This window comes from Zonotrichia albicollis, chromosome 12, assembly GCF_047830755.1.
Source record: "Zonotrichia albicollis isolate bZonAlb1 chromosome 12, bZonAlb1.hap1, whole genome shotgun sequence".
Taxonomy (NCBI): Eukaryota; Metazoa; Chordata; class Aves; order Passeriformes; family Passerellidae; genus Zonotrichia; species Zonotrichia albicollis.
The window spans coordinates 8,127,430-8,150,101 of NC_133830.1; the positions used below are offsets into that span (position 1 = coordinate 8,127,430).

At 41.6% G+C, this 22,672-nt stretch overlaps 1 protein-coding gene and 1 long non-coding RNA gene across 7 annotated transcripts in view; one reads left to right on the top strand and one right to left on the bottom strand.

The window, feature by feature from the left end:
• FHIT (fragile histidine triad diadenosine triphosphatase) overlaps positions 1 to 22,672 on the top strand; it is a 512,539-nt gene that overhangs the window by 398,794 nt on the left and 91,073 nt on the right. The window lies entirely within an intron of this gene.
• Positions 17,834 to 19,837, bottom strand: LOC141730680 (uncharacterized). Its single transcript, XR_012582296.1, has 3 exons — positions 19,792 to 19,837; positions 18,993 to 19,195; positions 17,834 to 18,602 (listed from the first exon to the last, which is right to left on the bottom strand). It is a non-coding gene; the product is annotated as an uncharacterized LOC141730680 (long non-coding RNA).

Here is a 22,672-nt window from a genome sequence, read left to right on the forward strand (position 1 = left end):
TTATGCCACCAAATTTAATGATAAATGCCAAAATAATATCTGGAAAGTAGAAGGCAGTACCAGATCAGTGCTGACATTTTTTCTTCCCTACACAGCAGCTGAGTGTAAAGAGATGAGTGGTTTTGCTTACCTTGCAGCTGCTCCCAGGTGACAGCTCTGTTACCACCCAGCAAGTCTGACACAGAACTGGCTGCAACAGATTGCCTGTTCCCACATTCCTCAACTGCTAGAGAGCAGTGGATTACTGTATTTTTAGAACAAATGAGGATAAAAGCCACACTGTAGTTTTAGAGGGCCAATCGGGGGGTTCAATTCTGCTGTTCAGTGGTATTTTTCAGTAATTTCTACTCTAAAACAGGAATGAGGAATGAACATCTGTCATATGTAAAGGAAATAATGCAGAGTTACCCTCTAAGAACAGAATAAGTATATTCCATAATACAAATTCAGTGGATGAAGATGGATGATATTTCAGCTTCTGCCTATCAGAACTCTCTATGTGCCTGGCTCGTGTAATTTTGTCTGTTTGAAAATGTTGGCAGAAATTAATTCTTTACTAAAAAGCATAAGTACATCCATTTCCTTTACTTAAAAAGCAAAACAAAATTATTGCCAGACATTGCCTCTGTCATAGCAGAAGTCTTATAATCAGACTTGCAATTATACAAATGTTGTCTTTATCTTAAAATAAAATATTTGACAGCAGAAGTGAACACAACAGGGAAGTGATAGAGATGTCTCTCACAAGAGAAAAAAACTTTAGTGTTTGGTGAAATCAAGAGGAGACAGTGAACTCATGCAGGGATGAAAAGAAAGAAGCAGGATGTTAAAAATAACCAGCAAAGGGAAGATATTTACAGGATTTGGGGTAGGTGGAGATGAGATTTGCTGTGATCTCAGGCAATGCCCTGGCCCAGCGAGGCAGCAGTGGCTCTGGGCTGGCAGGGAGGAGCTGCACTCTGTCCCTGGGGAGCGGGACAGGCTCTGCATGGGGACATTACCCAGGAAAGGGAGGGAGCCGAGGATCCAACAGAACATGGAGAGGGGATGGCAAGGAAAGTGAAAGATTTTCTAAAGATGTACTTAGAGAAAATCGAAGAGTAGAAAGTGACCCAAGAGAAGACTGACTTTTACTGGCAAGAGAAGGGCAGGATTTAAAGGAGAGTTCATTAAGAAAAGACAGCTGGAAATACAACAGCCAAGAACTCCTCACATTATCATATTTATGTTACAATAAACTATGTTTATGGCTAGAAGGGCTTATTAGAAATCCTGTTGCTCTGTAGGTTTGCTGAGATCTGATTTTTGCAGATAGCTGAACAGGAATCTGTCCCTGAATGTTGCATTTCTCTCCTAGAGTCTCAAAGGCTTTTTGTAGAGGAATTGTCATGATGCATGTCAGAAAACCAACCACACCAGAATGTTTTTAGTTTTACAGGAGAAAATACACTTTTTGTTTTTACTAAACATAAAACCAGGAACCATAAGCCTGTTGGCAAAAGGAGGAGGTAAAAAAGAGCATGAATTATTTAAAAATAAAATCATAGTAGAAAACTTACTTGACAACATAGTTAACTTCATTTCCTAACACACAGAAATAATCACACCTTTCCCTCTGCTTCCTCTGGATATTGCATTACAAAGAGTTTTTAAAAATTTATTTATCTTTGGCATTGCCCCTTTCTTATAATACTATGTCAGAACTTTGAAGACATTTTTATTTTTATAATGTCAATACTGAAATTTAAAATTCGAGCAGAATAAATTATATTCTGTATGTTCTCCAACAAAAGATATTCCTTGATATTCTTACACAATATTGATACTTCCAAGGCAGATGTGAGAAGAGAGATTTGTCTGAATAGTGAATTTATTGTTTCATCTTGCCACTAAAAGGATCAGCCTTGAGTACATCTCTGGTCCTAAGTGCTGCTTGTTCTCAGAGGATTTCATGTCAACTGATTTTTAATAATAATCAATAACTTTTTCTACTTTTGCTGATCCTACAGTTAGTTCACACTCTTGAACAGATACCTATGGTCCCGATGGGTTATCAAAGCGTGCTAAGGTAAAGTGGGTTTTGACCTCAGTAACAGCATCCCTCAGTAAAGCCTTTGTGTATTCCACTATTTTTTTACTTTATGGATTTTTAACTTAATGTCATCTACTTAATGCACATTTGAATCACTTATTACACACGTGTTTTATCCACATACCTGGTTTCTGGTGATTTGCTGACTTCACCAAAGCTTTTATACTTAATAAAATTTCTGTTCTAAGGTAATTTAAAAAAAATAAGATGCTACAAATTTTATATTGTTTTCTTTGTCTAGCAAAAAATATTTGCCATACTACCCTTGTCTTTCCTGTGTTGTGAAGCCACTTTGTTAGTGCTGTGGGGGTGAGGCAAAACCTCCACTGTGAGATCCTGTCACCTGATTTATCTTTCATAGAACTTTATAGCTTTTTTTTCCCAGCTTTCACAGAACTGCTCTGTCTGATGTGGGTGTTACTTTGGGTTGGCAGTGTCCTGCAGAGGTTTAGGTGCTGAGCTGGTGCCCAGCAGCTTTGGGGCAGAATCCCTGCTTTTGTTTTGCCCTCCAGTGAGTCCCAGCCCAAGGAGGCTGGCACACAGCAAGCACTGCACTCTCTGCTGCATCCTTGGGAAGCAGCAGGGTGTAAGTGATGCTCAAGTGAACATTATGTTGCAGTGATGTAGCTGTGCTATAAACCTTTTCATCTGTCCTGTGTTTTAATTATGCTGTGGAGCTCCCTGGTGAGGCAGATAAAATGATATATTAAAATTATTCCATCTGTCAGAAAACAGAGCCACATCTTTGGAAAAATACACTGCTATCATTTAAAAGCAGCTCAGAAAAAGGTCATAAGAAAAATCTGATGGCTGGTTAAAAGGTGGGAGAGTGTAAATCAGGAGAGGTATTTCTCCTTCACTTGTAACCTGCCCAGGATGTTGGTGTTTATAGAGAACAGAGGGCTGGGATCTAATCTGGGAAGAGCTGGAGACAGAAATTCAGCCTTGTAGCTTTGCTGAGGGTTTGTCTCTCTGCCTTTTTACCTGCAGCTATTCAGTTTCACATCATTCACCTAGTTGATATTTTTGTGCATAGAAATCTCTGGGTGGAGAGTTGGTTAATAAATGAGCTTTCTGCTTCTGTAGATAGCTGGATGTGACAGATGTTTCACCTCCAGCCACTCTGTGATCCAAAGCCCTTTTCCACTCATTTCCAGTTTGAGGGTTTTGTCTCTTGTAGCTTATCAGTGCCATATGTAAGCTCTGGGGACATGTAGCAACCTTTCACCTTTCCTACAATCCTTTTTTGGGTGAATTAACATTGTTCTGCATGAACAGATGAGCCTAATGAGCCTGAGTGTTTCAGGAGGGGTGAAGGTGATCGAGCTGCTCTCCATGCTCTGCTCTTTAATCACTGCAGACTTCCTCATTCAATCCCCATAAGCAGTAATTGCTCCTTATGCCACTGAGACAGGCATGAATAAATGCACTTTTGGCACTGTTCAGGCAAACTTTCAGCAGTAACTCTGTGGGAGATCCCAGGAGGGAACCCCCAGGGTTATTGTGTGACATGCAGGACAGCTGGAGGAACTGAGCATCTCTCAGGGTGAACTTGTGCTGCTGATCCACAGCTGTGCCAGCACAGGCTCCTGGAGCTCCTGAATTGCTCTGCAAGGCTCCAGTGCAAAACCCTCTGGGGTTGTGTGAGTGCCAGGAAAGGGCTCTGCCTGTGAAAGGGCGATGGAATCAAAGCTCTGGCTGCAGGCAGGGCAGTGCCATTCTCTGAGCATTCCCATGGACCAGGGCTCTCTCCTGGACTCCACAGTGCCTTGCTGCTTGTCCTCTGTAAGTCAGTGGTTAGTGGCGTGACTGTGGGCAAGCCATCCCTCATTATTTCCTCTCCCACCCTTTGACTGTCTTGTCTGTTTAGGCTGAAAATAAAATGTTTCTTCAGGACAGTAACTTGTCTCTTAGGATGTATTTGTTCAGCAAGTACAAATAAGATCAAGGCACCATGGCTGGGGTTTCTATGTGCTCCCACAGCATGAATAATAAATAATAGCAGAGGTAAACTGATTGTGTTAGTACCATTTATGTGCAGAGGTATTATTGAACGAGACAACAAAGGAATACAATGGGAACATTCCCAAGTATTGCAGTAGAAAATGATGATTTTTAAATAGTTGGGGGGAATTTAAAGAGCAGATGTCTGCTTGCAAATGATGCAAAGATTGCACTGTACTTATGTGGTAACAGCAGTGCTTTTAATCTCATATATGGAAATTCTGTTGTTACTATTTCAGGAATGGAAAAAAAATTAAAAATGCTGGTCTTCTTGAGATAAACACAAAAGGACTCCTCACCATCAAGGAGGGTTTGACAGTAGCTGAGATTTAAACCTTTGAGTATTGTGTTATCTACTTCCACAGAAAGGCTGCCTCATTTCCCTCTGGGACTTCTGATCCCAGCCACATGCTAAAACTATGCATGGCTGGATGCTAATGTTGCTATCTATAGCTTTGAAGTGATTGAACTCCCACCAGAACTTAGATTTTAATCATCACTTTGATCTGAGGCTCTGCTACAGGACCAGTTACAAATGTGTCTCGAATCTGTAAACCTCAAATTGTGCAGGACTACTACGTGTCACCTATTTCAGGAACAGTGCAAATGATGGTATTTGTGAATCAAAGTCAAATCCAAGGGGAAGTGTATGCAAAGTTACTAGAGATTCTTAAATAATCTCTTTCATTTTGTCCTGTTCTGTTTCTTCAGCTAGAAATAAGAACATTTGAAAGATATTGTCAACTTTCTACGTGTTTACTTTCTGAAGTAGGAGAGAAAACTAAGTTCCTCTTATGACAATTGTCAAAGAGTTGATGTTATTGTATATTTTTTAGTGAAAGGATATTTTTTGAGTGTTTATCATCATCCTATCTCCCCTTGTCTGACTTCTGCAATTAAACTTCCAGCATTTACAGCACAGGCTGAATCCTATGCTGGTCATTTCCTTAAAAGCTGCCAAAGAGTTCATTCTTGTCCCACAGAAATAACTGCCAGAGACCCATTTGATGCCTTCAAGGAAGTCAGTATTTTACTGTTTTCATCCTACACTAAAGCTAATGAGCCAAGTGGAAATTTCATATCTGATCAGCCACAGAAGTAAAAGGTGAAGGATTATGTGCTTAGGCTATTGTATATACACAAATAAAGCCAGGACAAACATATTTTCAGAAAAATTTTCTTAGTTATAGAAGCATGGGGGTTCCTTAGCATTACAGCAGGATGAAATAGTTGAAACAGACTTTCCAGATAAATTTTTCCTTTGGAAAATTCATTTGGTTGTTACTGAGCATATTTGTCTTACAAAGAAAAAGATCATTATTGCATGAAGGATCTTTCATGTCATAGTTGAAACAAAGCAGAGAGACATGAAGGGCATTCTCAGCAAAGCAGTAATGTTATTTGCTTGGGGATGTTCCTTGAAGCATGGACAGAAACCATTCTGGGTGGTAGAGAGGTGTGCACTTCACCATTTGAAAGAGGTTTCTTTCTACTTTCACAAGTTTGTAATCAAAAGCTATCAAATGGATAGACATGCTTATATATATGTATATTTATATTTACCTTTTCTATAAGCATTTTGATGTATCAGGAGCATAAAACAAATAAATGAGGGTGGGGATCAGACATGGAGGCTGGATACCCACATGTCTGCCAAGCACAGATTCAGGCTTGAGAGGAGCTGAGTGTGAAATTAACACCAGAGCCCCAAATGGCTGTGGATGAGACACTGGTTCACCACTTCATTTCAAAACAGGAACTCTGATGTTTTATCTGCATGGTTTTGGTCCAATTTGTCTGATTCAAGTTGCCTTTTTTGAGGGAGAGAAATAAGATTGTGAAGCATTCGGAGCATCTGTGGTGTGAGCATAGAGCTCTACTGTGAAAAGTCCTTTCTGTCTTATTTAAAACTAAATGCTGAAGCTAAAAGAGAAAGGAACAACTGGCACCAGTGTATGCTGAAAAACACCAGAGTAAGGCCTGACTAATTCTGTTCCTTTGTGGAATTATTTTGGATTTTCAGTACCCAAGAGGCAAGATCAAATTTTGGGTCAATCACTCAGGATTTCAACTGAAATGCATTGCTCTTTTCCACAGACCCATAGGGAAGGCCTTAGGGCTTCTCTCTGGAAGATGAAAGGTTCATCATGCTCATTAGAGTGAAAAAAGGAAAAGTGTGCTATTTTGACACAAATGTTTAAAAAAAAAAAAAGTTATATTTAACAGGAAACTGTCAGTAGAAATAAGAATTCAGGGTGCCTTTATCTTCCATAACTCTATCTTATTGTCTTTGTAGACTTGGGAGTGAATTCTGGCTGTTAAGAATTGAAAGTCATTGCCCTAAACTTCAGACAGAGAGCTCAGTGAGCCTTCCAAAAATCCAAACCCATGCACACACAGAAAGGAATAAAGTTTAAAGGTTAGGATTTCTTCTCCATTTCAAGGTTTCTTTGTATCTTTGCCCTGGTATGATTGTGTTTCCCAGCTAACAGTGTTTATTCCCCAAATACTCTACTCCTAAAGTCATGCAGCCCCCTGAAGCTGAGGGGCCTTTCATAGATTTAGGTGTGATGAACTTGGTAAATGAACCCTGTTAAATATGAAACAGAGAAGATTCTTAACAACAAAAAAAAAAATCCCAAACAAATAAAAAAGAAAAACTCCAAAAGATTTTTCTGTCCCAGTTGTTCCTGCATTGCACTCAGCATTACAGCTGGCCCAGGGAGCATTCACAAAATTGCAAAATCTCTGCCAAAATGCAGAAAACAACAAATATTAGGAGTTGTCTCAGAAGTATATAAAAGAAAGGATTTGCTCAATTGGGCTGTGGCTTGGTAAAATCTCTCCACATCTGCTGTCAAGTGTAGCCAGGCTCAGTGGAAAGCATGCTGGACACAAGAGGTTGCTCCAAGTGTTGGGGTATGAACTGATCCTTTCAGGTAAGAATGCAGCTGTGCTTGACAGACTGAATTTGTCCACTTGTCATAGAGGAGGGAGCTGTTGTGTTACAATTTCCTGTCCTACACTAATAATACCTAAACAACAGCTACTCACATTTGTATTCAGTCAAATACAATCAATAGACATCTGTTGGTACACGAATGACTGTACACTGGTACCTGTTTACTGCTAATTAAGCTTCATTAGTGATTAGTTTGTCTTCAGAAGGGGAAAGAAACAACTGTAATTAAGGGCTAGCATTTTATGTGGTCCCATATTTTCCCTTTTCAGAACTTGCATTCTAACAGGACCATTAGTCTTCAGTGCATTTGTCTGTATTTAAGTGTAACTACATTTCCTTGAAAAGACCATCTGTTCATAAAGACCATCTTTTTCATGCTCCCTGCAGTAAACTTTAGAGAGTGGTAGAATTAGCAAAGGACTGTATTTAAATGAAAATATATGTGGATTGAAACTAGGTAAAGCTGTTCTGTACACAGAATAGTTCTGTGCTGGAAAGATTGTAATTATCTTCCTCCTTTACTTTTACAGAGTTATTAATCTGCACTGAATTTTGCCACCTTTGACTGAGTAATTTTGTTCTTTCTACCTACACCTGAATGGAAAGTACCAAGTGGCAAATTATTTGAGTAGCGATTGTGGTGAAGGTGGTTTTACTTTGCAGAAAATGAAGCACTTATATTTTTCATTTTGCTTGGATTGATCATAAATAGTCACATTTTAAACCTGCAATATAAAGGTCTGGATTTCACCCTACCACAGTTCCAGTGAGTGCTGCTTTATTCCACAAATTGTCCTGTTGTAGAGTTAGGGAGTATTCAGTTTTAGAGTGGCCTGGATGAACAGCAGGTTGGTCTCTTTTAAATAACAATTTCTGTTTAAATTAATCCTATACAGAAACTGGGAGAATAGACTAAACTGAATGTTAGTGAGGCAGAACTCACCACCATAGAGACTTCTATGAAAGAATGTGAAATATCCAGCAGTATTAAAAAAAAAAAAGGAAAATTTGTAAATGTTTTCATATTGCACAAAACAGATCAAGTATTTCTGCTACTTCAGTGTAGATTATGCAAATACAGCCCTTGAAGATCTGCACAAACACAAGAATGACAATAGAGAACAAACAAGATAACATTCTTATCTGGAATGCAGACAAGAAGGATAAATGTTAACTCCACAAAAAAGTTAGGATAAACTTTTTTGGTTTTGTTTAACAGTTCATTTCTTGTACAACTAAACTATGTATCCTGGCCTTTCTTAGAAACCTCAGCAAAGCACACAAGAACTTCAACCAGAAATAATGAACTGAGCAGTGCTGAAGTACTTGGAATGTGATTAATTTTTTTCCTCAAAGATGAAAGGAAGATCTCATTAGCTAATGGCTGCTTCTCACACAGTAATCAATGTAACCAAACATAAGGGAATCCTGTGACCATGAGTTCTACTGAAATGTCTCACAGAAGTAAATTTCTGTGTAGAAGACAAAAATTAGTCTGTTTTATCGTGCAACCAAGTGACACCTCTGCACTGTGGGACTTATCAAACCTTCAATATCAGTATGACCTTCTGTGTACTCTTATCACAAGCATGTGCATCTCTTCCATGACAAGGTAACTCTGTATGGCTGAGAGGCTGCCAAACAAGCTCATTGCCCGTGTTCTCCACATGCTGTTATCTAGAGGAGCTTCACATTGTAGGGGGATAGAATACAAGAAAATAAAGATAGTATGGACAGTAATCTTACCCCTAAAGAGGTGTAGCTGGGCCAATTATCAAAGATTAGGAACAGGCCTGACTTTAACAGGCCACAGCTTTAAGCAGTGAGAAGAAGATGCTATAAAAGAGTGGGGTGGTTGGGTGAGAAGGGAACTGGAGTCACTTGGCTGCTTTGGGAAGAAGAAAGAGTCAGTGGTCAGAGGAGCTGTCCATGAGAAACACCAAGAAGGTATGAAACTCCTGTGATAAGGAGACAACAGTATGGAACCCCTGTAATAAAATGACAACATCACATATGAGGTGAATTATGTATAAATGTAAAAAGAATTTCCATTTTAATAAGGGCTTCTTCCAATTAAAATAAAAACACACTTGGGAGTCTGCCTGAGCTGCAGCTCAGAGGAATGCAGAGCAGCCCTGGTCCAGAAGCCCTGAGGCTGTGCTAGCCCCATGATGAACTCCAGTTAATGAACCTGGAAAGTGAGCTGGGTTCTCTCTGAATTGTGGTCCTGGTGCTTGGATGCACCCTGGCCTGCATCGCCCTGTCTGGACAGACAGAGAGCTCCTGTATTCTTCAAAAGCTGTAGACAGACCCAAAGCTGGAGGATGAGGGGTTTTCTAGTCCTGATTGACAGGAGATATTTTCTCCTTTCTAATCAAGAAGCATTTTCTAAGGCTTATTTTCTGTAGGTGGGTTGATAAGCTATGGTAACAGAGTGTATGTGTTATGGTTCTACATATATTAGGCAAGAGAGGAAACCTTAATCAGCATTCAGATTTCCTCCAATACCCTCTACCTCTCTGCTAGTACTATGCCAGGAATGCAGGGGAAGAAGCAGTATTAGAGCCCTTGGATTTGTCCAGATTTTGCATTCATGTTTTGAAGATACATAAATAGGGCAGAAAATTGAAAAATATTAGGATTTGGTTGGTTTGTTTGATTGTTTCTCTTTACAGATGGCATAGCTGGATCAAAAGTGGAGAGCACTGGGTAACAGTCCTTAAGAAGTGCAGATGGATCTACTGAAATTACAAATGTCTGTATCTGAGTGTGCAATTTCAACACTGTGAAAAAGCTCAGGAAGTGCTAAAGTAAATTTTGCATTACAAAGATAGCAGGCCCGTCTGTGCCTGCAAGGAGTGTATAAACAAGTGAGGTTTAGTAGGAATATGTCCTTGAGCTTGCTTTCAATTGCTCAGCATTACTAAAAGCCACATCCTTTCTCTGACATGAATTACAAAAATCTAAATCAGCATAAAACAAACTATACAGCTTTGATTTTAGTTACAAAACTGTCTATTTATTTCTCTTTATGGTGCAGTTCTGCTCCCATTGTGCTGGTGATGATCTTGAGAGTGTTTTCAGTTGTGATTCTTGCTGCTGTTTGATGCCTTCTTGGTGCATCAGACTTGGAGATAACATTTGTTTAATGCCTCTGAAGTTCTGTGTCAAGTGTGTCTGCCTGCAGCTACAAAAGGGATTCAGTCAAAGATTGTTCCCACATGGCTGATTGCAAGTCCCTTTTCCAGACACCCTTGCAAGTCCCTTTTCCAGTGACCCCCTGTTTTGCTGTGTCTTGCCCAAATGGGTTGCTCAGCTTGCACTGCTTGTTTTTGTGCTGCCCGGGTGCTCCTGTGTTCTGCAGTTGCACTTTGTCCATGTAACTCGGGTCTAATTTCAACAGCCTGCAGGTGCCTGTTAGAACTCCCTAAATAATGGAAACACCCTGCTTCTGTGTTCTCCTTTCTGGTCATTTTTTTAAAACAGTTTTTCACAAAGGGTGGACAGCTGTTGAACTTTCAGAAAAGAGAGGCAAGAGCTTGTCAGAGCTGTTGAAATGGTGCTTGTTGGAGTTCCCCTCCCTAATTGCTCGTGTTTATTAGCACTGTTTTAGAGCGGTAAGAAACAAAGAGGTTATTTTGTACAGATGTGCACCAGCAGCCACCTTTTCTCTCTAAACTCTTGCTGTCACCAGAGGAGCCTCCATCTAGAGCACTTTTGCACACAGGTGAGAATTGCAATTATATGCCTCAGAAACATCTCTGCAAAATTAATCCTGCGCTCTACATATAAGCCCTCCATCGTTAGCAACTAAATAAATCCTGCCTATCATTTCTGTGATGTTGCTCAGAAAATGTGTAACAGGAAAAGAAATCAATATAATATCAATGCAATCGTTATTAGACTCAACTTCTTAAAGCTAGCATGAGATTAACTGAAACAAATATGAAGGCTGAAAGTTTGATGTTGATGTCCTAAATCAAATTAAAATTGAGCTAGAATTGAGCACAGCATAAAATCTTATTTACACAACTTACGCATTCTATTAAATCTTATCTCATTAGTTTAATCTGACTTGATAGCACCTCAAAATTTCTAATTTTAAAAAGATCCAATGTTCTTATTTAATGAATATAGCAATTAAATGTAATGCTATGTTATGATTCATGGGATCATTCCATTAGGATTTACTGTGCCAGTATACTGGATGTAAATCACTCTTGCCAGAGATGGGTGAATTATTACTGATGTGCAAAAACTACTATGTTTAAAGAAAGTTAGAACTGTAAAATTAAACTCTGAAGGATTAGGAAAAGGCAGAATTAAGGCTGTCTGTGTAGCTTTAATTTGGAAGATGAATGTGATACAGTCTTAAAGACTTGATCACAAGCTGCTACTTTATTCTGTGCTCAGGGTGGACAAGATCAAGTGTTTATTTTTATCTGCATCATTCAGTGAAGTTCCAGATGCCATCCAAACTCTGCCCTGAATACAAGGTTATTAATGTCCTCTGAGCTTTCACACAGAGCCTCTCAGCAGAGTATCTGAATGGCTCTGAAGCATTAATACACATATTTTATACTTTAAGTAATGCTCATTCTCTTTGGGTGACAACCTAGCTTTAGAGCTTGATTTCTTTTGCATACTTAGCAACCTAAATGACAGATTCAGCTTATGGCTCTTAGAGACTACAGTTAAACTTGTCATTGCTCAGGGTTTCTGCAGACCAGTCCAGTGTGTTTCATGTGGATGCCCAGAAGGTGACCAACAGTGAGATGTTCTGGCTGAGGTGACTTTCACAGTGGTGCAAAATTGTGGCAGAGAAAAGGATAGGCTCACTTCTATGAAGTGCTATCTGATTACCTTATTCTTAAATAAAGCAGCCTTATGCACAATTTACTGTGCTTTCTGAAATGCCTCTACCAGACAGAGCAAGGACCATATCACAGAAAGCCTCACTTAACCTCAGTCTGCTGTTAGAACTCTCTTGAACTTTGCATGATACCACACCTTTCTTGAAACAGTATTTTCATTGTTCTTGCTTTTAATTAAATTTTTAACTGATAATTAAATATTTAATTTTCCAACGTGAAACTGTTTCAAAGCCAGTGTGGATCCTGGTAGGCAGAGTCTCCTTGCAACAGCCCCTGGTGAAAACCTCTGCCCTGCAGCTGTTGAACTGGATGCTAAATGGCTCACAAGGCTTTCTTGAAATTATGCTCATCCCTGATCTGAGCACCTCGAGGACCTAATCCTCTGTAGGATCACCTGCACCAGTTTCCCCTCTCTGGAGGTGTCTCTAAGCTGTTGTAACCCCTGGAAATGCTCTTGTACAGGTCTCTGTTCCAGTATTGGTGGCCCTGGATCTCTGTGAAAATGTGTCTGTGCTCTTTGGGAGGACAGGATCCTTTTGGCTTTCCTGCCTAGCTGTGATGCAGGGCTGGTTTTGGTTCATTTCATCCATTATGCAGCTCAGGGAGAACTTAACTGAGCAACACATTTTTGCAGTATTTCAACAGGCAGGGGAAGCACAGTCAAAATTTCCTTCTGCAGTCTGTAATGACTGAGGTTGGGAAAACTCCAGCATTGTATTTGAGAAGCACTGGGATTAAATGATGTCATTTAAGAACTCATTAGCCTGTCTTTCAAGTGTATGCACTTTGGGGAATAATCATCTTTCCTCTCCTGCTTTGCCTTTGAGTTGTTCGTGTGTCATATCTCTCATGCCTGGGAACTGCAGCTTTATGGCACTTTGGATTGGATAAAACCCCTTAGCTTTGAAATGTTAAATCCTTCAATTAGTTCAAGTTGAAGACTAAAGGCCAAACATTTCAAATGTGGACACCTGAAGTCGACAGGAGCTGGAGGCATTCATCACCTTGGAAAATCAAACCAGATCATTTAGGGAGGTAAATTTAGACTCAGATACCTCACTTTGGCCAGCCCAGTTTAATCACTGAGTCCTACAGAATTACTCTGGATTATATGTTTTTTCTCTACCCTTTGGAGTTCTGCTTTCCTTTCAGTGGAGGGAAAAGGCTGGAATTTATGTTTAGATATTCATATATAATGTCCTCCTGTCCCAGCAAGCTGCTCCCTATGAAAAGCTCCATCCCACTCCTTGTGCTGAAATCACCTACTGGGTTCAATAGTCTAAAGCCAAAGTAGGCCCCTAAAAATTGCTTAGAGAGGTCTGCATTTACCTGCCACAAACAGATACTAGTTTACATTGTCTGGGTGAACCTGTGGCCTGTTTTTCTGTCATCAACCACTATCCCTCCAAGATATGCATTGCCAGAAAGCATGTCCTCTGGTCAGGATGGTCAAAAAGCATGTGTCTTTCCAAATCTTCCCTTTGAAATGTATTTGGGCACTATGAAGACTTGTATCCTACTCATACGTTTTGACTTAGTCATAGTTTTGAAGGGAAAAAGTGATCAATTGAGGGTTGTGTAGTTTGAACACCTGCTTCTAACTATACACATGGAAAGAATCGATTTCTTTAACTGATTTCTGAACTGAGTGAAGTGGCAGAAGGAGTATAGACAACTGGGCAACAGTTTCCTTGTGCAAATTTAGGTGTCTAGTGATGCAACTGCCCAAAGTAAACCCACAAGTAAAGAGAGTTTTTTAGAGATTTGTATTCATAAGATGAAAAGCTTCTGAAAGAATGCAACAACTCTGGGACTCAAATGCCTTTCCATTGCCCTGATCTTCTACTTCTGCTGATTGTGAATGCTGAAAGTCTGCTCTGCTTCCCCAGAGTCTCAATAGGAAATTCATTGTCAAAACTGGAAAGGCAGAAAACTAGCGGAGACAAAACCCCAAACAAACAAAACTCTCAAACCCCCAAACAAGGAAAGGAGATTTCTTAATTATAGTTTACCCTAAGCAGATGTTAACAAGTCTATTTAAACCTGTAATCTGCTGCTGGCCTCCTGTCCTCATCCATGGTGGCATTTCCCTGATCACCTAATTCTGCCCTGATTAGCATTTCAGAAACTAAGGGGTTTTGTCAAACAGCTTCAGGAGCTGCTTTGGAATACCCCCTTGGGTGGTTGGTTTTTGTGAGCTGCAGATTACAAAGGATGATTTCCCAGCCTGCTCCATTATATTTATTCTTGCTTTGATTTGAAATGAGAAGGATTTGTGACACTGAGATGCTCCTCCTTGCTGGACTTCGCAGTTTCACTGCCCCTGCCTGGATGGCCTCAGCCTTGCTCATTATCCTGCTGTCATCCCAGCATCAGCCCCTCTCTCCATGTCCTCCTTCCTTGGCAGGGCATTCCCTGCTTCTCTGGGTGAAAAACCTCTCTAAAGAGGCAAAGAAGAGATCTGCCTGTCCTGTATCTCCCCAGCTTTTCCCTCTTGTGGAGGGGGCAAGGATATGGTTCCATGCTTGGAGAACTACAAAACTGAGTGTTTCTCTCTTCGTAGAAATGGAGGAGGAAATTTCTTTAAGTTGTTTTCAAGTTATTAAACTGGTTTTTTCCCATTAAAATTTGGGGAAAAAGCATTCCCTTAAAATTCTTGCTAGATGAGGATTTTGGTGTAACTTAATTAATTGCAGTTTTTATTTTCTTTGTGGAGAAAGAAGGTCCTTTGTGTGGAGCTAAATTTTGGCCATATTTTGTGTGGTTTTGTCTTCTTGGACTTGCAAATATGGACCTCTTCCTTTCTCATGCCTAAGAATATGGAATACTTCATCCCTGTCTTACCTTCTTATGCTCTCCTTCTACCAATACAAGAGTATTCCATGTCCTTGGATATACCATGTGCTGCTTTCCCACATCTCCTGCTAAGAGTTTCTTGTGGCAGTTCTCCTTGGAAAATACATTCTTATCACCCAAGAAGAACTTCTTTTCCCATAGTTATCAAGAGTCTCTTAATATCTGGTCTTGCTCCCTCTCTCCAGCAGCAGCAAGAGGAGGTTTGCTTGCTCAACTCAGTTTGGAACAATACAGAGGTAAATGTTCCCAGCAGCTGAGTTACCAACAGAGGAGTCTGTGTAGTGCTATTTTTAACTTGAAGCTTGTCTTCATTTTACTTATCTGAAATGAAGGTCCTGTGATGATAGAAGATTTTTGATAAATAGACACAGTGGGATTGATCCCAGTTTCTTTATAATTTTGGATAGATTGAACTAGAAAATAATTCCCTGTGAAAAGGGCCTTGACGTGTCTCTAAAATATTCAAAGAATAGCTTCTGAAGTGCCTAAACACCGTTTGGAAAAAAACATACAGGTAGAAGTTTTCATGAGAGCTTAACACAGATGAAACAGGGTTTTCAGAACTGATTGGCAATAATGCAGGTGGCTAATTTCTTTGAAGTGTGCTGAACGTTGAAGTGCTTTGAAAGTCTGACAAGACGTGTTGATGTCAGCTGCTCCTCATTGCTGAGTGAGTTTAGAAACTTGGCTTTAAATCTGGATGTTTGATGATCTGGCTTTAGAGCAATGGCTACCTAAGAAGCAAATAAACCGATTTATTTTTGCCCTCTTTTCAGGTTAGATGCCCAAGGGAAAGCTCTTAAGTGATCATTTCTAATTTCTTGAGTTGTGATTTGAGTTTCAGAATATCACCTTGCTTGCTAGTTGTCACTTTGCACACTCTAACTTCTAACACAGAGGCTAGTTCTGTTCATGTTGTTTAGCAAATTCCTATGTAGTAGGAATGTCAATGGCATCCACTCTCTGTGAGCATGGCTTCCACTTCAGGTTCCTCCAGTGTCTAAATCTAAAGCTAAAATTCAGTATTATTTTTATTTTTACAACCTGAACTGTGAGGTTTTGTATTTATTGCATTCTTAATCTGCTGAGATGCCAAGTGACTGCCATGATATGATTCACACAACAGGGGTTTTGCTTACTTGACTATAACAAGATAATAGCAATAAAGACCAAGCCTATCCCTGATTCACCTCCTGGAAGCAGGGACTGTTCTGCTGAGGAGTAAATAGAGCTCATTAGGAGTTTCCCTCTGTAGCTGCTGCTGCTTATTAGAGAGTCAGAACTGCTGCATGCAGAGCAGCACCCCAGGAGCATTACCCTTCACCTTCTAGAAATGTGCCCTCATGTAAAAATGCCTGTCTGCAGGTGCTGTTCTGGCACCTGGCTGCAGGGAGGCATTGAGCTGCTGATGCTGGAGAGAGGAACAAGTAGTTGGCACCTCTAAAATTCAGGCCTTTGCTCCTGGTGAGCTGAGAGAAAACCCAAGACTGCAGACTGATCTGGGGAGCTTCAGACTCTCAGAGATAACAGAAGGTTTGAGGGGAGCTTTGGATCAAGTCCAGTCTTAGCTGACCTGATTTGCTTATTCCCAGGCAGCACATATTGCTCTCTGAACATCCCTTGTTAGGAGTGCAGGCTACATTTCTGGAGCAGCAGCTTCACACTGTACAACTAGCACCTTTTTTTTTAATGTGTAACTGGCCTGAAAGTTGGAGTGCCCAACTCTGCTAATTACATGAAACTCTTTAATGTGATGCTGGAGGTGTTAAACAATCGTACCTGCATTAAATATGCTGTGCTTATGCAAACGTGGCACACAGATTGCAAGTTCTAAAATTTATCAGGCAGACTAATTATTTAAATGTGAGATATAGGTTACATAAATAAATAGCTCTCCCTCAGTAAATGGTAAGGTGTCATGGTGTTAACCACGTGGCTTGTAGCAGAGTAGAATTAATGTTAACACTTCTGTAGCTTTCTTCCTCTGATTACTAATTCTTTCGATGTTGGTAGATGAACTGAATTTATGAAAGTTTTGCCTGCCCTCTAGGTCCCTATTTTGTATTCCTTGTGCATTGCAGCTTGCTTTTGACTCTGGCAGCAATGTTGGATACTAAAAACCATGGATAGCTCAGGCTGCCTGCTCAGCGTGTGGGATGAGGCAGATCCAGACCAAGCTGGGAGCTTTACTGGGGGAAGATCTCCACTCCTCCAGCTCCTGTAACCTGGTCCTCCAGCTACAGAAGCAGCCAAAATATAATTAGCAGCATTTATATCTTAGAGCAATGACATAGAATTGCATATATGCCAGGAAAATAGAGATCACTCTGGTAATGAATCAAGAGTTTGCTGTGATGGGCTCCTGACATTTTGCTAATATACATGTGCTGCAGAAAAGGTGCATTTGTGTTCACAGAGGCACAAAGTGATAATATGCTGCCTGCAACTTCTGAGAATGGTTTTTGAGTGTAGAGTTATGAAAGCTCCAGAAAATCCTATATGAGAAAAGCAGCTCTAGCTAGTCAGAGAGAGTTTCATTAAAGTTTCTTGCTGTTATTAGTTTTAAATTCACTTATGTCTCCTTCAGTTTCATTTCCGGAGGCACCTGCTCTGGTGGTTTTCTGGCAGAAACACTGCAGAGGGTGGGGAGTGTTAAGTGACAGGTTGCATATTCCTCCTTGGTCTCCTAGAATTGCCTTTTTTTTCCCCTCCAGTCATGCTAATTTACACACAGCTTTCATAATGAAACTTGAGCAGGCATCCTTCCCCATCTGCCCCAATTCCCAGTCCTTTTCTGCTGCACCAGCCGAGTTGCCTGATTGCACAGAAGTGAAAGGCGGGTGAGTGTTTCACACTTCACCCAAGGGCAGGCTGTGGGTCTGATCCTGCCGCCTTCAAATGCTGCTCTGGCAAAGCACAGGGAAGGAGCTGAGCAAAGTGCTCTGCTCTCAGAATCTCTGCTGGTCAGAGTGACCCTGAGATGTGTTAGAAAGTCTCTTTTCCCAGCCCGGCAGTCAAAGGAGTCAGAACTCTTCTATTCTTGTTCTCAAGGTTATTTATTGTTTCTTATCTATAAAATTCTTTCTCTGACCCACCGAGGTCTGTCTGGCAGGTCGGGTTGAGGCACACTGCCCGTCCTTGGGGTGGTGTTGTCTTTTTATACTAAAAAATATGTGTACAATACTTAAAATAACATTCCAATACCTATCACCTATGTTAGACAGTGAGTTTCTACTCTAAACCAATCTAAAAATGCCAACATCACCCAGAAGATGGAGGCTAGGAAGAAGAAGGAAAAAGGACAGGGCATGCCCGAATTCCTCCATCTTGGGACCCCGAGCCCCCATTCTAAAAACCTCAAAAATCTATTTTTCACCCCATTACAATCTATTATTCTACTTAAACTTTCTTGACTTGTAATTCTTCATATAAAGGTTGGTAATTGTTTTTTCCAAGGGCTAAATCAAAGGCGCAGGGGGCTTGGGCTCTGTGCCAAGGTCTCTAAACCCCATGGGCAGGGGCTCGAGCCCTCCAGGGCATCCAGAGGATTTTCCTGGGTTCCGACACTCAGCCGTGTGCAGGCTCCCAGCCCAGGCACTGCTGTGCCCTCCTGCACCTCAGGGAGCCTCTTGCCCACCCGTTTCATGGTGGATTTCGGAGGAAGATCGCGGTTTCATGGCAGTCATTCAGCAGCAGCCCCTGCGTTGCCATGTCTCCGGAGGCAGCAATCGGATCAACTCCGTTAGTGCAAGGGATTAAAAGAAGCCAGATGCTCTCTTAATGGACAAACATACGGCGAAGTTGCAAAGTTGGCCTTTTGGGGAAATTGAAAGCAGTTTAGTTCAGGTTCAGATTAAAGGGTTGGGAAAGGAATTGTCGATTAGTGTCAAACCGGGCTGACAGCGCGCCCACACCGAGCTCGCAGCTGCTCCGGAGCCGCTGGGCCGAGCCCCGTTACCGCGAGGGGCCTGGGACCGCTCCTGGGCCTGGCAGTACAGCCCGGGGGTCCTGGGCAGCACCTCCCGAGCCCAGCCCTCAGATAGTGCAGGCAGGGCACGTCTGTGCAATGGCAGCTCTCTGCAGCCCGAGGCAAACCCTGCAGTGCTGCTGCTGCACCGAGCCCCGCAGCGCCGGGCTGGGAGCGCCGGAGGGGCCGGGCTCGGTCACCTCAGCAACCCCCGGCCATCGCTCCTGGAGAACTCACCGGCTTTGGGCCAACCAAATCCCTTCCCAGCCCCCTGAGAACAGGGAAAAGAGGCAGGTTGTGAGCCCGAGTTCCAGGCTGCTCGCAGCTCTGATCCCAGGGCAGCAGATCAGCATTCGTGGCTGGTGGTGGAGCTGTGCTGTAACCCCTCACAGGTCACCTTTGTACTCAGTGAAAATCCAGATTGCTCTGCTAGTCTTTTCCTAGTTTGTGGAAAGGGAACAGACAATAATGGTGACTGCAGCTCCTTCTGTTTTCATTTTATTCTGTGAACAGCCACTGGTCAATCACGAGACTGTTGTTAAAGTACAGTTACAAGTTCTACATAAAGTTAGAGTGTTTAAATTTATTAAAATTCCTTCATTACTCAACATTTCCTTCCATTTCCTTCCATTTCCTCCCATTTCCTTCCATTTCCTTCCCTCCCTCTTGTTTTCTGAGCAGTTTCTCTATCATCAAGGTGCTGAGCTGCAAGCACAGAAGGCCGTGCAAACAAGACCAAGGCAGATGCACAAGTTTTACACGCTTTAATTAAGTTGTGGGGCTTCAGAGGAATTTGGCTCCAGTTTCTGATGCATCCATGCCCTGTCTTCTGTTCCAGTGTGGATGTTAAATCGTGCAGAAATGGACCGTGACCTACCTTTCATGCCAGCTGATCTGGCTGTAGCTGTTTTTGTGTAACTAATTTAAAAAGATTGATTGTTGGTTAATTACATTAATGAACTGAACCAACATGGGCACAGACCAGAGCTCAGCAGTCTCCTAAACAGTCATTAAGAATAGACATCTATCTTTTTACCTGCTTGTACAGCCTCCTGTTGGGTGGCAGAGTGTGTGGAATGGTAATTCTGAAGGTTAAATGACTTAGGGACTAATCACAGACTGTTCACCTCTGCTCCCCCCTGCCCATATGGCCCTGCTTGTCACAGTCAAAGTCCATTTGGACAAAGTGTCTGTTGAAAGGTGTCCAGGACAGCAAGTCTGGTGGTTTCAGCTGGCCTCCTGGCAAACACCAGCCTGTGTTACAAATCCACCAAAGTTCCCTGTTGAAAGGAATCTGTGGATTTAGACAATTTTGAAATAACTTCTCTCCCAATTAGGGTAATTCATGTTTATCAAGGTGAAAGTGTACTGAGCAGAACAGTTCACTCTTCTCTCTAGCCAGCTCATGAATATGAAGAAAGATTGAATCAATAATACATTTCTCTAATAAAACTGGTAAGTTAAAATGATCGAGTTCCTGTTTTAGCAGGTGCTCAATGGAAGATGCATTTCTGGGTGTTTATCAGTGTTGGCCTTGCAGCCATCCCACCTAGGTGGGAGCTGCGCAAATGTTGCCTGCCACACAAAGGCTTAGAAAAGTACCCTAAGAAGTTAATAAAATGTTTGAGAGAGGGCTATTGGTACATTTTCTAAACTAACTTGAAAATCATACACAGTGAATAAAGGCAATGGAGTGCATTTTATTTGCACTCCATTGGTGAAGTTTGGTGAAGTCTGTGGACATACTATTATATATCCTTTGCCATTATTAGCCCATCTGTTTGCCAGATTTATTCAAACCAGGAAGGACTTCAGCTGAAGTTAATAAGTGTGTTGCCACTGGCTTGAGCAGAAAGAGAACTGAAACGGGGCTGGATGATGAAAGATGGTGAGAAAAATCCTTGTTATTTGGGAAATCAAGGACAGTACTTTTGCACTGGTAGCCTGGGGGAAGATGCTGGTTTCTAAAGGCTGTTGTCAGAATCTTCAAAGGTGTCAGTAGTGCTAGCACAGTGTTGTGCAAAGCCTGATCCAACAGGAACTGAGGAGTTGTTGCAGGGATTTCAGTCCCCTTTGGGTGATATTCTAGGTGCCCTATGAAGTCTGATGATTTTCAAGGAGACTTTTTGGTACCCCAAATTCAACACTGGGGGAAGTCAGTCAAAGAAAAATGGGATTGACCTGCAGTCATAAGCTACAGGCTGAAAGTCTGCTTTCTTCATTTTCAACTGTCATTGAAATGTTTTGAGGTGACAAGAGAGGAGACCTAATGCTGAGGGACTGGTCTATTCCCCATGGTCCCAAGGCTGCTGTGGACTGTTGAGGGGTGAACACCTGGGTGGTTGCACAAGGGATTCCAGGCATTGGTTCATGACAACTTAAAAATACTTTAAATGAGAGGCAAAGAAGTTGTGGAATTAGGCATATGCAAATAGCATTAAATTATGGTTTTATGTAAGATCTTATGTTTCAAACTAATTGAAAGACAGAGGCCATTGCTGCAGGAGAAAAATATGAAAAGAAAACTATACTGAAACATAAAAGTGTTTCTGATCAAGTAAAATTCTGTTTCTGTTGAATGTTTTATTTTGTTCCAGTCACATAAATTACCATCTTTGAAATACTAAAACTCCCACAATCAGCTTTTTATAACAGAAAATAATTTACATTTAAAAGGTTTAACTGAAGCAGCTAAACCTTAGTGATGAATGTGTACATTTGGCAATAAAACAGGGAAATAGCCCATGTTTTGGAACCCATAGCTGCTATATATAATTTTAATATTATAAAGAACTAAATACAGTCTAGTGAGTGCTACAGGTATGCACTGAGATATTTGCTAGTTCCTAGGAAATATATTCTTAAGGGTATATAGTACTGACACAGAGCTTTAGAAATCTCCTTCAGCACTGATGGATTCTGTGATGAGAGGCAGCATGGCTTGAATGCATTTCATTCTCCACAGAAACTTATGAACTTGGTCACATTGCCATCATCAGAAGCCATTTCTTTCTCAGGGCAGCAGCACCTCTCTTCCATCTCGTGGTGGGCTGGACACCAGGTACCCACCAAAGTCACTCTGTCAATCCCCTTCCTCAGTCGGACAGGGGGGAGAAAATGCATCAAAAGACTTGTAGGTGGAGATAAGGATGGGGAGAGATCAATCACCATTTACTGTCATCAGCAAAACAGACCTGACTTGGGAAAATTAATGTAATTTATTACTAATTACTAATTTTTATTACTAAAAATTACTTGTCTCTGCTGCTCCTTCCCCCCACAGGGGCAGGACTCTTCATGCTGCTCCCCTGCTCCAGTGTGGGATTCCTTCCCACAGGAGACCAGTGAATCCTGCTCCAGCACGGGTTTCCCATGAGATCTCAGCCTTCTTTGGGCATCCTGTCCCACTGTGATCCCCCGTGGGCTGCAGGGGCACAGCTCCCTCTCCATGTTTTGCACCAGGGGCTGCAGCTGCTCCTGCTGCTTCTGCTGCTGATCCTGCCCCTCCTGTGGTGTCTGCAGGGCTGTGTCTCTCACATCTCACATCTCTCTCTGGCTGTACTTGTTTTTGTGCAGGGCTTTTCTCCCCTCCTCAAATCTGTTTTCCCAGAGGCCCCACCCCTGTTGTTGATGGGCTCAGCCTTGGCCAGTGGTGGATCCATCCTGGAGCTGCAGGAATTGGCTCCACTGGACATGGGGGAAGCTTCTGGCAGCTCCTCACAGAATCCACCCTTGTGGCCCTCTGCTACCAAAACCTGGCCACACAAACCCAATACACATCTTTAAATAATGAAAGAGGAGACAGAGACAGTATTTTCATTCTGCAGGAACCTTATCATCATCCTAGAAGAGATTGCAGCAGTTGTCTAAAAGGACCACAAAATAGCCACAAAAATTAGAGGTAATGATTTCCCTCT